This window comes from Chelonoidis abingdonii, chromosome 10 (assembly GCF_003597395.2).
Source record: "Chelonoidis abingdonii isolate Lonesome George chromosome 10, CheloAbing_2.0, whole genome shotgun sequence".
In the NCBI taxonomy this organism is placed as follows: Eukaryota; Metazoa; Chordata; order Testudines; family Testudinidae; genus Chelonoidis; species Chelonoidis abingdonii.
This window is the reverse complement of record NC_133778.1, coordinates 54,388,310-54,402,909: the sequence shown is the minus strand read 5'-3', so window position 1 is coordinate 54,402,909 and position 14,600 is coordinate 54,388,310. Positions and strand designations below refer to the sequence as shown.

Genomic DNA, 14,600 nt, shown 5'->3' with positions numbered 1-14,600 from the left:
TATGTGGTTGTGAAGATAATCTTAAAGATGTGAACTAAGAGCATAGGTGCTGGGACTATGGGTGCTGGTGGTGATGCTGACCCCCTGGCTTGATGTGGTTTCCATTATGTACATGGTTTACAGTTTGGTTCAATGGCTCTCGGCACCCCCAACTCAAGTGTCAACCAATGGTGTGTTTTTTTTGCCTGAATCTTTGGACAGCCTAAAATATAATTCAGAGCAGTGTAAATTGTCCCTTCTCTACTGCAATGCGCTGTTGATTCTGAAGCCTAAGAATGACACAAATCGGTTAACAGTACTTTAATCAGCACTGAAAGAGTTATGATGGATACTCACCCTAGAGTGTACCCTAACAGTCTGTTGCAGAAAGTAGTTGTATCCTTGCCTTAGCCTCCCCTAATGGTCTTTCAGTTAGTCCAGTGAGGCTTTTAGGGGTCTAGTTTCTTTAACAAAAGGCCACAACCTGGTACAAGAAGAAGCCTTCACAGAAGGATCATAAATGAGGCTACACAATTTTTTCACAGAGGCTGTGGAAGTCATGGAATCCTAGATATCCAGCAACCTCTGTGAATTCATCCCAGTCAGCCAGGAGCTGCAGGGTCCCCTAACTGCAGTGGTGGTGGGGGACGATACAGGACTCAGCTCCTTCTGATCGTGGGTCCTGGGGATTCCTGGAGTTCCCAGCTGCTGTGGGCGGTGGGGGGACCCTCCACAGCTCCTGTTGGACATGGGGGGGCTCCCTGGAGCTCCAAGCCTCCACAGGCACTGGGGATCCCCCGAGCTCAGAGTGACCCCCAGAGCTGCCCAACCTTTACAGGCAGTGTGGAGACCATGGCCACAGGCTTCCCTCAATTTTTGTTTATTGACCGTTACCTGTCAGTGACTTCTGCTAAAAATATCCATGACAAAATCTTACCCTAACATTGACTCTACTTCCTAGTTATGACTAAGGCTTTCTGTCCCACTTGCTTTCCTCTGTCTCCTCCATCCAGGTGCTTTACCTTTTCTGGAGTCCGGCTTCTTGTCACCACCTAGGGAAGCATCCCCCCCCAGCACTCAAGGCCCTTGCAGAGGCCAAACCACTGCAACTCTTCTCTGGCATCACATGCAGTTCCACCACAATCTGGACTACCTACTGCTGTCTGGGTCCAGGTGTTCCTTGGGCCTTGGCACATTCCTAGTTCTCCCCTTTCAGAACCTCTTCCCTCTAGAACAGTGGCTCTCAACAGGGGCTGGGCAGCCTGCGGCGGGGGGGGGGGGTCTGAACCTTTTCAGGGGGACCATGGGGCCCTGCAGCTAAAACCCAGAGCCCAAGCACCTCCCGTGGGGCTGAAGCCCTGATTCCCTACTGCCCACCATGGGACAGAGTTGGGGAGCATGAGGGTGTTGCCCATCCCCAAATTGCAGTGCAAGAGTGAGCAGTCCTGTCGCCAGCAGCTCTACACTCCCTACCTCCTAGCCAGTTGGAGACGGGCAGCTGGAGCCAGGTAGTACAGGACAGCTACTGGTCCCATGGAGCAGGCAATGGCACTGTTCCCTTGCCTCCTGCTGTGTCAGGGAGTTGAAGTAGCTGCTCAGTTCCCAGCCTCCTTTGCTCACACAGCCTGTAAGAGCTGTTGGGCTGGGGCCCAACTCCATGGCTGGCAGAGGCCTGGGGGAACAGGGAGCGCAGTTGCAGCGGGAGATAACCCCAACCCTGCACGCTGGGTTCAGCCTGCTGCAGGGGGCAGAACTGGCTCCAGCTTTCTTGCCGCCCCAGTGAAAAGAAAAAGAAAAAGCTAAAGCTGCGATCTGCAGCACTTCGGCGGCTGCTCTTCTGTGCGGCTTCATTCTTAGTGGGGAATTCGGTGGCCGGTCCTTCCCTCCGAAGACCTGGATAGGCTGCCCCCTTCCATTGGCTGCCCCAAGCACCAGCCCTGGGTGGGTGCTAGCTCTGGGGACAGACCTTGTCCCTGCCACACCCCCCGCCCCCCAGGGTTTCAGGGGAGCTCCCCGAGATGGGAGGAGAAGGCTGCGGCCAGGCGCCACTGCTCAACCAGCGCAGCACCGAGCCGCAGCCGGCGGGGACTTCGCACCCAGCGCCGCTTATCCGGAGCCCACCCCGCCCCGGGAGGGAGCAAACCCCGCCCCGGCCTAGCCGAGCAGCCGCCCAGGTGAGGCGCGTGCGAGGGGCGCGGCTGCAGCGGGCTGGGGTCTGGAGCGGCCGGGGTGCACGGCTGCTGCTCGCGCCGGACTCTGGCCCCGGGCCGCTGCCGCTGGGGGCTGGCTGGGAAGGGGCTTGGCAGCAGCGGCAATAAGCGCTTGGGAAGCCGGGAGGCAGCAGCTAACGGGTGAGTGCTCGGGGCTGGCGGCTCCTAGCGGCGCTCTGGGGGAGCTCCCAGCGCCGCAGGCTTTGCCCAGCTCGCAGCCGCTCTGACTCTGTCCCGGGGCGGGCAGCTGGCGCCTGGGTGGGACGGCTGGCGGCGGTGGGAGGTGGGTTAAGCGGCGGCGGCGCTTTGGGACCGGTTCCGAGCGGGCAGCGCGAGCAGGGTCCGGGTCCGGGTCCGGGTCCCGATCCGTCCTGCTGCCCCCGTCATCGCCTCTCCCTCCCAGTGCGCCCGCTCCATGCGGAGCCCGGGGAAGGAGCCTGAGCTTTCGGCTGTCACTGGCGCGGGGTTTCCAGCCGGGGTTCTCGGCCGGCTTAGCAACAAGGGCGAGACTGCCCCGGGCTTGGGGTTTGAGAGCACAGCGCAGCCAATCGCTGCCGTGAAATAACGTCACACCCAAGCTAGTCAGTCGTCACTTTACTTGTGTTTCACATGGGCTTTGTGACAGGAGCAAGCTGGCTGGCCGGGGAGGGGTTCGGTAAAGCAGAACGGAGCTTCTTACTCATACTTTGTGCTGAGTCCTGCAGCACCTTTCAGCCTAGGTTTGCGAAATACTGTATAAAGTTTAATTAAACCCACAACCCTTCTTCTCCTAAGTCAGGTGGAATGTGTAAGTATTGTAAAATACTGTAAGATGAGCAAACTGAGGTACAAGTGCAGTGATTTGTCCATGGTCAGAATGAATTATTGTCAGATCAGGAAATAGAAGCACACAGGGCTTTGCTTTGAACAATTAGATCACACTGCCTTTCCCATTGACATGTAACATGTAACAAAGTAATTCCCAGAAGATGGACTGTGTCAAACAGTGCAGTTATGTAGGATTCTTTTGCTTCTGGGATTGTTGAAATCACTTGGCCTGTGACCTCATGCTTCTCAGTGCATTCAAGGCATGTGGACATCCAGTATAACTGTACACTCCATTACTAACAGATCTATCCATTTGTCTGCCATGTACAGTTTACCGTTCTTTTTATAGCCACTGTAGTAGCATATAATACATGGGAAGACAGACAGCACTTAATTCAAAGAGAGAGGTCAGATCTAAATTTTATGGATTAATGGGACGGAAACTTTATTTAACTTTCAAGAAACAAGAGTGAGAGTGAAAATCTGAAGGGCATCAGGTGTTCACTATTAAATACTTTAAATCCAAAGTATAAACCAGGTGTCCTATTTTTATGAGACTTTGTATATATTATTACATCTACTAATCCTATGGACCTGATAGTGCTTTACCTGGTCATAGTAATGTTAGCAGATTAACTGATTCATTGGGATTTATAGTAAATGCATTAGATTTTAAAATAAAGGAAAGCAGACAAAGAAAAACACCCCCAAATGTAAAACTTGTGATTAAAATCATGCCAGTAGGTAAGGAAGGCCCTTGAATGTGTATGAAAACAGATGTTCAGACCAGAAAACAGAGAATGCAAATTAGATGGAGGATGGCCCAACTCTGGCTAGTCACTGTATCCAAATAATCAAGCCACTTTGTGCAGGAAGCACAAGGTCATCTGTTTCTGATGTAGTTCTGGTAATGACATCCAGGTGTAATTGTAGATGTTCATTTTATAGTCTGGATGAAGGGGGTTGTCCCATTTGGCCCTGGTGAAGAGGCCAGTGCTTCATGTTTGGTATCTGTTTGCTCTTTCAGTTTATCAGCACAATTAGGTTAGCTACCCGTTCTGTCCACAGGAGCCATTCCTTCTCCTCCTCCTCCTCCTTTGATCGTTTTAAGTGGGTTAGATTTCCGAACACAACAATTACTGTGTTCTGTTTTGCAGCCAGTTCCATCCCTTTAATGACATCCTTCCCAAAGCAGACAGTGATAGGGCACACGGTGTTAGCCAGGCTTTATAAGACCTGTGTCTCCCACACTTGACATCTGGCATTCTGTCCATGCAATGTTAACTGTATGGAGTCCAGTAAATCCTGTGTTCAGTTTATATGGGATGGATCCAGCATGTTGATCCCTGGAGCACATCTGATGATTTCCACCCCCTGCTGGCACCAGATGATGCATGCTTTGTCCCTCTCATTCTCTGCTGATGATGCAGCAGAGATGAGAGGAGAGAGAGTCCATGAGTTGTGGATGATGTGTAGTACAGGGGATTACCTAGTGTAGCCTCTACAAGCTGCTTGAGGAGGATGGTGCAGGAACTGCAGGAGATGAGACTTCTCCTGCACCATTGGGGACTTTGCAGGAGAGAGAGCATCACCTCCTGTTAATGGCAATGCAGTCCTCTCCACCCAATGGATTTATCCTCCTAGGACTTTGCCTTTACCCATCTGCAGATGTGAGGCAGGGGACAGAGAATGCTCCCTTTCACACACGTGGAAGCTGGCATTGTGTCAGTTACATAGCTACTATGGAAAATGTATTGGCAGAGTACCTGTCTTGCAGTCCTGGTCTCAACCAGTGAATTGAGACAGAGAGAGAGAGAGAGAGAGACTGAAAATGCTAATGCAAACTTAGGTTAAACCTATCAGGAAACCCCTCCATTTGACTGTAGGACCTGTCAGCTTGGAGAGGCTATGCGGTCAGCAATACCAATAGGTCGCTGGACTTTCTGCAGCTTCACATATTCTGTGAAAATTATTTAATGAGCATATTTGCATATCCACTATAGACTTTGATTTAGTCATCTCTGCCTACTCTCAAGCAGTGTGGGAAGGTGGAGCTTAGCAGCTGCATCTGGAATGGGTGGGAGGGCATTTGGGGGCTCTTTGGGGAGGATGCTGGATAGCCCAGTACTAGTACTGGGCTCCCATCAACTTCTGTGCCACCGTTGCCTCTGTTACAGCTGTCCCCACTCAGATCCAATTGGGGGAACAGTAAGAGGGAAGGTGGAGCAGCTGTGGCCCCCGGTGGCAGGGAGGAGGTACTGCAGAGTAATCCTTGCTATATGTGTGTGGCAGAGCTGCCAAATCCATGAGTTGAAGGACACTGGGCAGCCCTGTTTCCCGTGCAAGTCAGTGGAAGAGCACATCTCTTAGCATGTGATACCTCTGTCAAAATGTGATGAATTTTGTGTGATGTGAGGTCATATAATAATTAGGAATGCCAATTAATCACAGGTTTCAGAGTAGTAGCCGTGTTAGTCTGTATCGGCAAAAGCAATGAGGAGTCTTTGTGGCACCTTAGAGACTAGCACATTTATTTGGGCATAGGCTTTCATGGGCTAGAACCCGCTTCATCAGATGAATGAAGTGAAAAGTACAGGAGCAGGTATAAATACATGAAAGGATGGGGATTGCTTTACCAAGTGTGAGGTCAGTCTAACAAGATACAGTTAACTCGTGCGATTAACTCAGAATTAATTGTGATTAAAAATCACAATTAATCGCACTTACAACAATAGAATACCAATTGAAATGTATTAAATATTTTTGGATGTTTTTCTGTACAACATTTTCAATATTGATTTCAATTACGACACAGAATAAAAAGTGCATGGTGCTCACTTTATATTGTTTTTGATTACAAATATATGCACTGTAAAAATGATAAACAAAAGAAATTGTATTTTTGAATTCACCTCATACAAATACTGAAGTGCAATCTATTTATCGTGAAAGTGTAACTTACAAATGCAGATTTTTTTTTTCTGGTTACATAACTGCACTGAAAAACAAAACAGTGGAAAACTTCAGAACCTACAAGTCCTCTCAGTCCTACTTTTTATTTTGCCAGTCCGTAAGACAAACAAGTTTGTTTATATTGACTGGAGATACTACTGCCTGCTTCTTATTTACAATGTCACCCGAAAGTGAGAACAGGTGTTCTCATGGCACTCTTGTAATCGGCATTGCAAAGTATTTACATGCCAGATGTGCTGGACGTTCATGTGCTCCTTCCATACTTCGGCCACCATTCCAGAGGACATGCTTCCATGCTGATGATGCTAGTTTAAAAAAAAAAAAGCATCAAATAAATTTGTGACTGTATTCCTTGAGGGGAGAATTGTATGTCTCCTGCTCTGTTTTACCCGCATTCTGCATATATTTCATGTAATAGCAGTCTCAGATAATGACCCAGCACATGTTCATTTTAAGACCACTGTCACAGCAGATTTGCAAAACACAAAGAAGGTACCGATGTGAGATTTCTAAAAATAGCTACAGCACTCGATCCAAGGTTTAAGAATCTGAAGTGTGGTCCAAAATCTGAGTGGGACGAAGTGTGGAGCATGCTTTTAGATGTCTTAAAAGAGCAACATTCTGATGCAGAAACTACAGAACCCAAGTCACCAAAAAAGAAAATGAACCTTCGACGGTGACATCTGACTCAGATGATGAAAATGAACATGCATCAGTCCACACTGCTTTGGATCATTATCAAGCAGAACCTATCATCACCATGGATGCATGTCCTCTGGAATGGTGGTTAACTTATGGAGGGACATATGAGTCCTTAGCGCCTCTGGCATGTAAATATCTTGCAATGCCAGCTACAACAGTGCCATGTGAATGCCTGTTATCACTTTCAGGTGACATTGTAAACAAGAAGAAAGCAACATTATCTTCTGCAGATTGTAAGCAACCTTGTTTGTCTGAGTGATTGGCTGACCAAGAAGTAGGACTAAGTGGACTTGTAGGTGCTAAAGTTTTACAGTTTTATTTTTTATTGCAGTTTTTGTACATAATTCTACATTTGTAAGTTTACCTTTCATGATGAAGAGATTGCACTACAGTACTTATATGAGGTGAATTGGAAAATATTTTTTTTGTTTTATATAGTGCAAGTATTTGTAATAAAAATAAATATAAAGTGAGCACTGTACACTTTATTCTGTGTTGTAACTGAAATTTATATATTTGAAAATGTAGTAAACATCCACAAATATTTAAAATAAATGGTAATCTGTTGTTGTTTAACAGCGTGATTAATCACGATTAATTTTTTTAATCATGCGATTGATCGTTTGACAGCTCTGGTAATAATTCATTTCTGGTTTGTCATCTTCCCTTCCTAATTTCATCGCTTTGGTCTGTGACAATCCAGAAATGAAGGATAATGCTGTCCTCTGAGCGACTCTAGAGCAGGGTACGTTACCTGGCACAGCAGAGTGGAATTGATACGCATCATGCAATTCTCATTAGCTTAATTCTGCTGCTTTATTTGAGGCAGAGGCTATCCTTTCCTTTTCTTTCACTCTGTGCTTGCACAATGCCTAGAATAATGAGATCTCGGTTTCTGACTGGAACTGTTTGAGACCGCTGTAGTATAAATACAAATAAACTTTGCCCCCCAATTCTGTATGGAACAGCACAATGCTGATCCTCCTCTGGAGGTGCTTTGCAGGAAAAGGCAAATGCCATATAAGGAAAAGAGGAGAGAAAAAAGAGGGAGAGGTTAGAGACAGATAATTGTCAGGGACTTTATTTTTGTTTTATGTTTGTATAGCATCTAGGCCCATGGAGTTACAAGTTTCTAAGTCTGGGGTCATAAGTAGGTGGACTGTGGGCCAAATCTGGACTGTCAGATGCTTTGAATGGACCCCCAAATCTTTTTATTTACTTATTATCGTTGTTATTATGTTTATTATTTTCTCTGTAATCTGGACCTTGACTATACCTTGACCAAGAACTTTGGGCCTTGAAAAAAATAAATGACGGCCCCTGCTTTAGGTAATGCAAATAATTAATAATGAGAAATAAAGTTAAGTGGGAGAGGGAACATGACCAACTACATATCAGGGAAATAAAGGTCACATGAAAAATCTGTCTTGTGGGTTTATCCTGGGACCCATCACTAGGTCTATTTAGATAAATTTGGAGCCCCACTACATCATGTTTGCCGGGGCCCCACTCCCTCTCATTTTACTTCGTTTACACAGATATTACATATGTTTTTGGGACCCTCAAGCTTGGGGCCCTGATGCAATTTTCACTTGTTCTCCCCTCTCATCAGCCCTGCCCATCACCATAATATCTGAGCACCTTCAATAGTGGAAGCCCTGGATCACTTAATGGAGTCTCTGACACTTTTATCTTTTTAGCGTAAAATCTCTACTTGCAGTAGAGGTTTATTTGGGGAGTGAGGTGTTTTCTGATTTAGACTATTCATTTCCATTTTTGTTGTTGTTGCCGCTGTTAGGGAATTAGGCATAGAAGGGAGATGACATTGTGCTTGTCATTCTGATGGTGGACTGGCCTTTACAAATCAAGGCCCCTTTGCTATACAGTTCTTGTTTTCAAGAGACAGTTGATGTTTTAGTCATACTTCCTAGCTTCTTATTGGAGATTGGTGCCTAATGTCCTTCAACCCAATAAGGAAAATCTCTTAAAACACAAGATGGGTGGTCTCACTCTAAGAGAAAGGGAGACACCTGGTAGGATGAGAGGCTAGTCTGACTGTTTAGTGGACACCTGACCATCACCCATCAATCCACAAGTTTCTGGGAGCATTGAAGGGACAACAGATACAAATAAAATTACTTCTCTGATCCATTTTACTCTTCAGAAGGTTTTTGGGAAAATCCCCTCTTCCAACATAGAGAAATAAGGTTTCATTTCTGCTACATGGAAAATGAGAAATTGAAATAAGATGGTTTATTAAACCTCACTTGTGGAATGTTGTTTATCCTTATGCCACACTGACGTCCTGTAACTGGAATTCTGTTGATTCAAAGAACACTTACAGTTACGTTGTTACATGTATGTAAAGTGAGTCAAAGTTTAATGACTTCTAGTCTTGGGATTACGTGTATGTTTGACAGTTTGGAGCAGGTGGAAGTGTGTGTATGACAGCTGAGGCAACAGCGTTTGTAATCTTCCAACTCACCAGAGCCAAATTGTCATTAACACTTAGAGATCAAAACCATTGGCACTAAAAGGTACAGTTCTGAAGGTAAACATTTTCATGGGTAAAACTTCTAATAATAACTTTACTCAGAGATTGAGTGAGTCCTGGTCTTGTGTTGCGTACAGCAGGCGTGATTCCATTTTATTCTACTATTACTTGTTAAATGAGCCATTCAATCTACATAATACGTAGAAATCTTCTGGACTTTGTATTTGCTTACAGAAGATTGCTGATCACAGTGCTCTTTATCTAAGCCCAGAATGCCTGAATGAAACCAAAGTAGAGTTCAGTTCTACCCCATGTGTGCTCTTTTCTTGCTCGATCTGCGAAGTGTACTTCAGAATCAGGAGACAAGACATATGTTAAAATCCAAAGCGTTGCTGTTTTTGTTTTCACTAAAATATTATGGCAGCATGTGTTGAGAGGCTTTCTACTTCTTGAGTTACTGTTGATGCCAGTTTGTTGACTGACTTAGGAATATTTATTTGCTAGGGGATGCGGTGTCCCACTCAGGGCCCAGACCTGCAGTCCTCACAATAAGTATAACCATGTTCCTTGTTGTCCTTTACATTTTTGCAGTAAGGACTGCAGGATTTATACTTCAATGTGTGGAAATATATTCTCCTAACATAGGAAGCAGATGTAAAGGGGTGGGGGGGGATCTCAGTCTGCCCGATTGCTTTAGCAATAAATTAACTAAAGAAGTAAAACTTTAATTTGCTAGGACATACTCTATAGCTATATACATTCCAAATAGCTGTGAACATTTGTAGTTGAAATGCCTTTTAAAAAATCAGGTTACTCTTTTCTCTTGAGTAATCATACACTGAACAACATAATGGGCATTGTTCTGCTTCAGAATGGAAATGCTGATACTAAAGCTGTGCCTGAGATTTGGAATAGAGCTAGGTTCAGGTTTCAGTTCCCCAAAGTTTGTGGACTTTCTGATGAACTTGGGTTGAGCTAAAGCCTTTGGAAGGAATGAGGTGGAATATTTTGGTTTTATATGTTTTTTGCTTAAAACCAGGTCAAATTGATAGTTTCATCTGAGTTTCACTTTGCAGTTTGGGTTTAAACCCAAAACTCTCAGTGTGGGTAGTGGGTGGCCTGGTCTACACTATAGAGTTAGGTCAACAGGGACATCCTCAGGATTTAATGGGCCCTACGCAGTATTATTAAACTGGTGCACCTATGCCTGACTTGCTCTTAGCAACACAAATGTAAGCTTACAGTATTGGAAAACTTGCCACGTGCACTTTATTAAAAACAGTTTAAACAAATTAAGCACACTATAGTGCTGATGGACTCGCACTAAAGAAGTAGTGCTATAGAAAAAATGCTAATTTATTGATAGAATGATGCAAATAGTAAATTTTTAAAAATGTGTCAATATTTTATTGGAAATTACTATGAAGAGGTATTGGAACATGGATTTGTTTTTAATTAAAAGCAATCTTTCTGGCTTTTTTTGGCTGCAAAATCAGTAATAATGTCATCATATGACAAACGCGAAGTGATGTCTTGTTTTACTGCAAGAATAGCAAGATCAGTCAATGAGCTTTAGTTTTGAGAAACTCCGTTCTCCTGATGCTGCTGTTATAGGAATTATCAGTAGAATACGAATGGCAATGTACACATTAGGATATGTTTCAGTGTGATAGCTGTGTTAGTCTGTGTCAGCAAAAAGAACAGGAGTACTTGTGGCACCTTAGAGACTAACACATTTATTTGGGCATAAGCTTTCGTGGGCTAACGGAAAATACAGTAGGAAGATATATATATATACACGGAAATATATACATACATATACATAGGAAAAATGTCATCAAGTTTGCTGGTATGAATAAACTGTACATTGTCCATCACTGACTTTGTACAGTTCAAGTCCATTTAAATCAAAACTATCACCATGCTTCAGGAGGCTCTCTAGGTTCTTGCACTTTGTGATTAGCCGCTCTTGTTTTCCTATTTAGTTACATTTAGTTATGTCATACAAAAATCCAAACTGTTCATGGTGTGCTCGTAAAGTATTAAACCTTTCGTTAACAGCAGGTATTGCGTTATCCATCACAACATTAGAAAATTCAACCTCTAATTTCTTTTCTGGATCTTCTGTGGGTTCATCTGCTCCTTCATATTCTGCTTGCCGCTTTTTTCTCGAAACTCTTGTCACATTTGGACATGGAAATTTTGGTTCTACACCGAGTGTCTCTGAAAACTCTCTTGCTGTAATCTCTGCTTCTTTGAATCCTCTGTATTTCACTAAAAAGTCTTGTGTCGTAAGGTAAATGTTGACTCAAGCTGCGTTGTTGGACTCTGCATTATTTTGCTTACACTTGGCCGGGAATGGCGAATTGCAGCCACTGGGAACTGCAAGCGGCCGTACCTGTGGATGCTCAGGTAAACAAAACGTCTCGGGGCCACCCAGGGGCTTACCCTGAATAAGCCACAAACCAAGTTTGGCAACTGCTTCCCTACCATGACCGCTCTGGTCACCGTTTTGAACTCTGCTGCCTGGTGGCCAGATTTGCATGCCTGTGCCCTTCCCCTTTTAAAGCCCCACAAATTTTTGAAATTCCATTTGCTGTTTGCTTGTCGTGGAGAGCTCACCTAGCAATTGCCCAGCTGACCTTTCTGGCCCCATGATGCAGATGTACTCTTGCCTGGAGTACACAGGTTGTGGTGGATCTCCTGGGTCCGTGGGGAAAAGAGGTTGTGTAGGCACAGCTCCGATTCAGCCATAAAAAGGTAGATATCTATGAGCAGATCACTTGTGGCATGGCAGAGAAGGGCTACAAGAGGGACATGCAGAATTGCCACCTGAAAGTCAAGGAGCTGTGGCAGGCGTACCAGAAGGCACGGGAGGCTAACAGTTGTTCTGGTGTGGAGCCGCACACCTACTGCTTTTATAAAGAGCTGTGTGCCATCCCTGGCAAAGACACTACCATTACCAAGAGTCCTGTGGATACTTGGGGGAGCTGGAGTCACAACGAGGAGGTGGAGTGTGAGGGACAGGTGACTGGGGGATCCAGTAGTGCAGAGAACCAGGACCTGTTCTTGACTATAGAGCAATCGAATCAGTCCTTACAGTCCAGCATGGGCAAGACTGATACAGGGGAAGAAACCTCTGGTAAATATGGAGTTTACTTTGATATTGCAGAGACACATTTGTTCATTTACTCTTTTTAAATCATTTTTAAATAGGAAGAGGTAATGAAATAACTAAGTGAGGTAGAGTTGCTATCTGCTTCTCATTCCCCTGCATAATTAGGCAGAGGCGGTCCTGCAGAACAGTTTATGTGCACTGGGATGTCTTGTGAATCCTCCATAGAAATCTCAAAAGGTTCCTGAAGGTAGTCTTCAATTCTCTGATGAAGGTTTCTGGGGAGGGCTGCCTTATTTTTTTCTGCTGTGGTAGGACATTTCCCAACACCACTAACCAATTACTTCAGCAGGCACCATTGCACCATACAAGCTAGCAGCCTACGGACCTGGTCTGTAGCCAGACGCGTGCAGGAGCTGTTCCCTTTCACTCTCCATTACCCTCCGAAGTGTGATATCAGCTAAAATCACCACCCACCACCTGTAGAAAATGGTGCCAGTGTTCAGTTCAGTAGCCCTATCCGCATATACTAATGCCCGTGAGCTACCCTCCTCCATAGTCCCAACTTGTCCAGGGCTGCCTGGGGAGGAGAGGGAGGGCAAGTGGGGCAATTTGCCCCGGGCCCTGCGAGCCCTGGCACAGCGGCTGTCTGGGTCTTCAGCCAGCATTTAGGCAGCAGGAGGCCCTTCAGTGCTGCCGAAGACGCGAAGTGACTGAAGGGCCCCCCACCGCCAAAATGTCCTGCGAGCCCTGACCCGGTGGTGGTCCGGCTCTTTGGCGGCATTTCGGTGGCGGGGGGCCCTTCAGTGCTGCCAAAGACACAGAGTGACTGAAGGGCCCCCCGCTGCCAAAATGCCAATGAAGACCCAGACCACCACTGGGTGAGTACAAGCGCTGCAGCTCCCCCGCTTTGCCCCAGGCCCCCTGAATCCTCTGGGCTGCCCTGAACTTGCCCATTCAACCCCCCCTCCTCCCAAGCTGTCCCATGGTTGCCACTGTGCTCCATGAATCCTAAGGAGAAGTGAGAATGTAGTGCTTGGAACTTGTGTGGACCAAAGGGAGTCAGTTCAGTATGCCAAGTTTCCATTCATCTTGTGAATACGCTTTCAGTAGTAGCTCTGTGCATTGTATCTTTTGCAGCTGGAAATGTGGCCTTGAGGCACTCTCCATTCACATCGGCAGAGCAGCTCCACCAGATAAGGAGAAGGAAGAGGACGTGAGATGACATGGTCCAAGAGATCCTGCAAGCCGAGCACAGGCTTGGAGGCTCACTGTCATGGACAGAACAGACAGGGATAGAGCAGAGAGGAGAAAAGCACAGGAGAGAGACATGCAGCAGGACATGCTAGCGCTTCTCAAAATGCAAACAGCCATGCTGGAGACACTTGTTGACCTTCAGTTTCAACAGACCTGTGCTCACCTCCCTCTGCAGCCCACAGAGAACTGCATTTTGGGACCTCCTTACCTCTTTTCCCCCCCATTCCCTTTCCATGTGGTGTCCGGGGCTGCGCTCTACACCTACCACTCCACCCTGGAGGACAGTAGAGACAATCACAATGGCACATACGTTGACTCGTGAGAGACATGGTTGGTGTATGTGTTTGTGAAATGAAAATGACTATTCTTTCCCCTTCAAAGGTATTTTTCCCTGTATTTTATAAAGTCTCATTCAGTTATAAATATGTCTGTTTGCCTGGATTTGGAATAAATAGCTAGTTATGAAAACTGTATTCGTCTTTACTAGTTCACAACATATGCTGGCTGGGTCTCAGATCATTCAGAGGTAATAGCAATAGGTACATGTGTGATGTTATTCATTACAAGGTTCATACCAGGGTGCACAAAAACAATGCCAGGCAGAGCACACTATAGAAACACGTTACTGTGGCTCACTATTAAGATAGTCTTTTAACGACAACCTGAGTCCCTGTAGCTCCCTATTGAGCTCTTTTTATAGCCCTGATATCTGGCTGGTCAAAATCAGCAGACAACCATTCCTCTTCCACCCTGGCAGAAACTTTTCCCCCTTTGCTTCACAGCAGTCAGATATAACCATTGAGATTTTTTTTCACTGAGGCCTAATCTCGTGAGTAGACTGCCCCAGTGGCCTTTCAAATGGCCAAAGACACATTCAGCTGTCATTCTGCACTGGCTCAGCTTGTAGCCAAGGTGCTCCTTACTGCTGTTGAAGTGGCCAGTGTACATGTCATAAACAGATAGCTAAGGGTTAATGTTTCTTTCACCTGTAAAGGGTTAACAAAGGGAACCAAACACCTGACCAGAGGACCAATCAGGAAACCGGATTTTTAAAAGCTCAGGG

The 14,600-nt window shown here is 45.6% G+C and overlaps 1 protein-coding gene across 1 annotated transcript in view; it reads left to right on the top strand.

The window, feature by feature from the left end:
- Positions 1–2,258: 2,258 nt before the first annotated feature.
- LYPD6B (LY6/PLAUR domain containing 6B) overlaps positions 2,259–14,600 on the top strand; it is a 135,678-nt gene continuing 123,336 nt past the window's right edge. Inside the window, exon 1 of the transcript XR_012656663.1 lies at positions 2,259–2,330. The gene's annotated coding sequence lies outside the window, so the exon portion shown is untranslated. The remainder of the gene's footprint in view (positions 2,331–14,600) is intronic.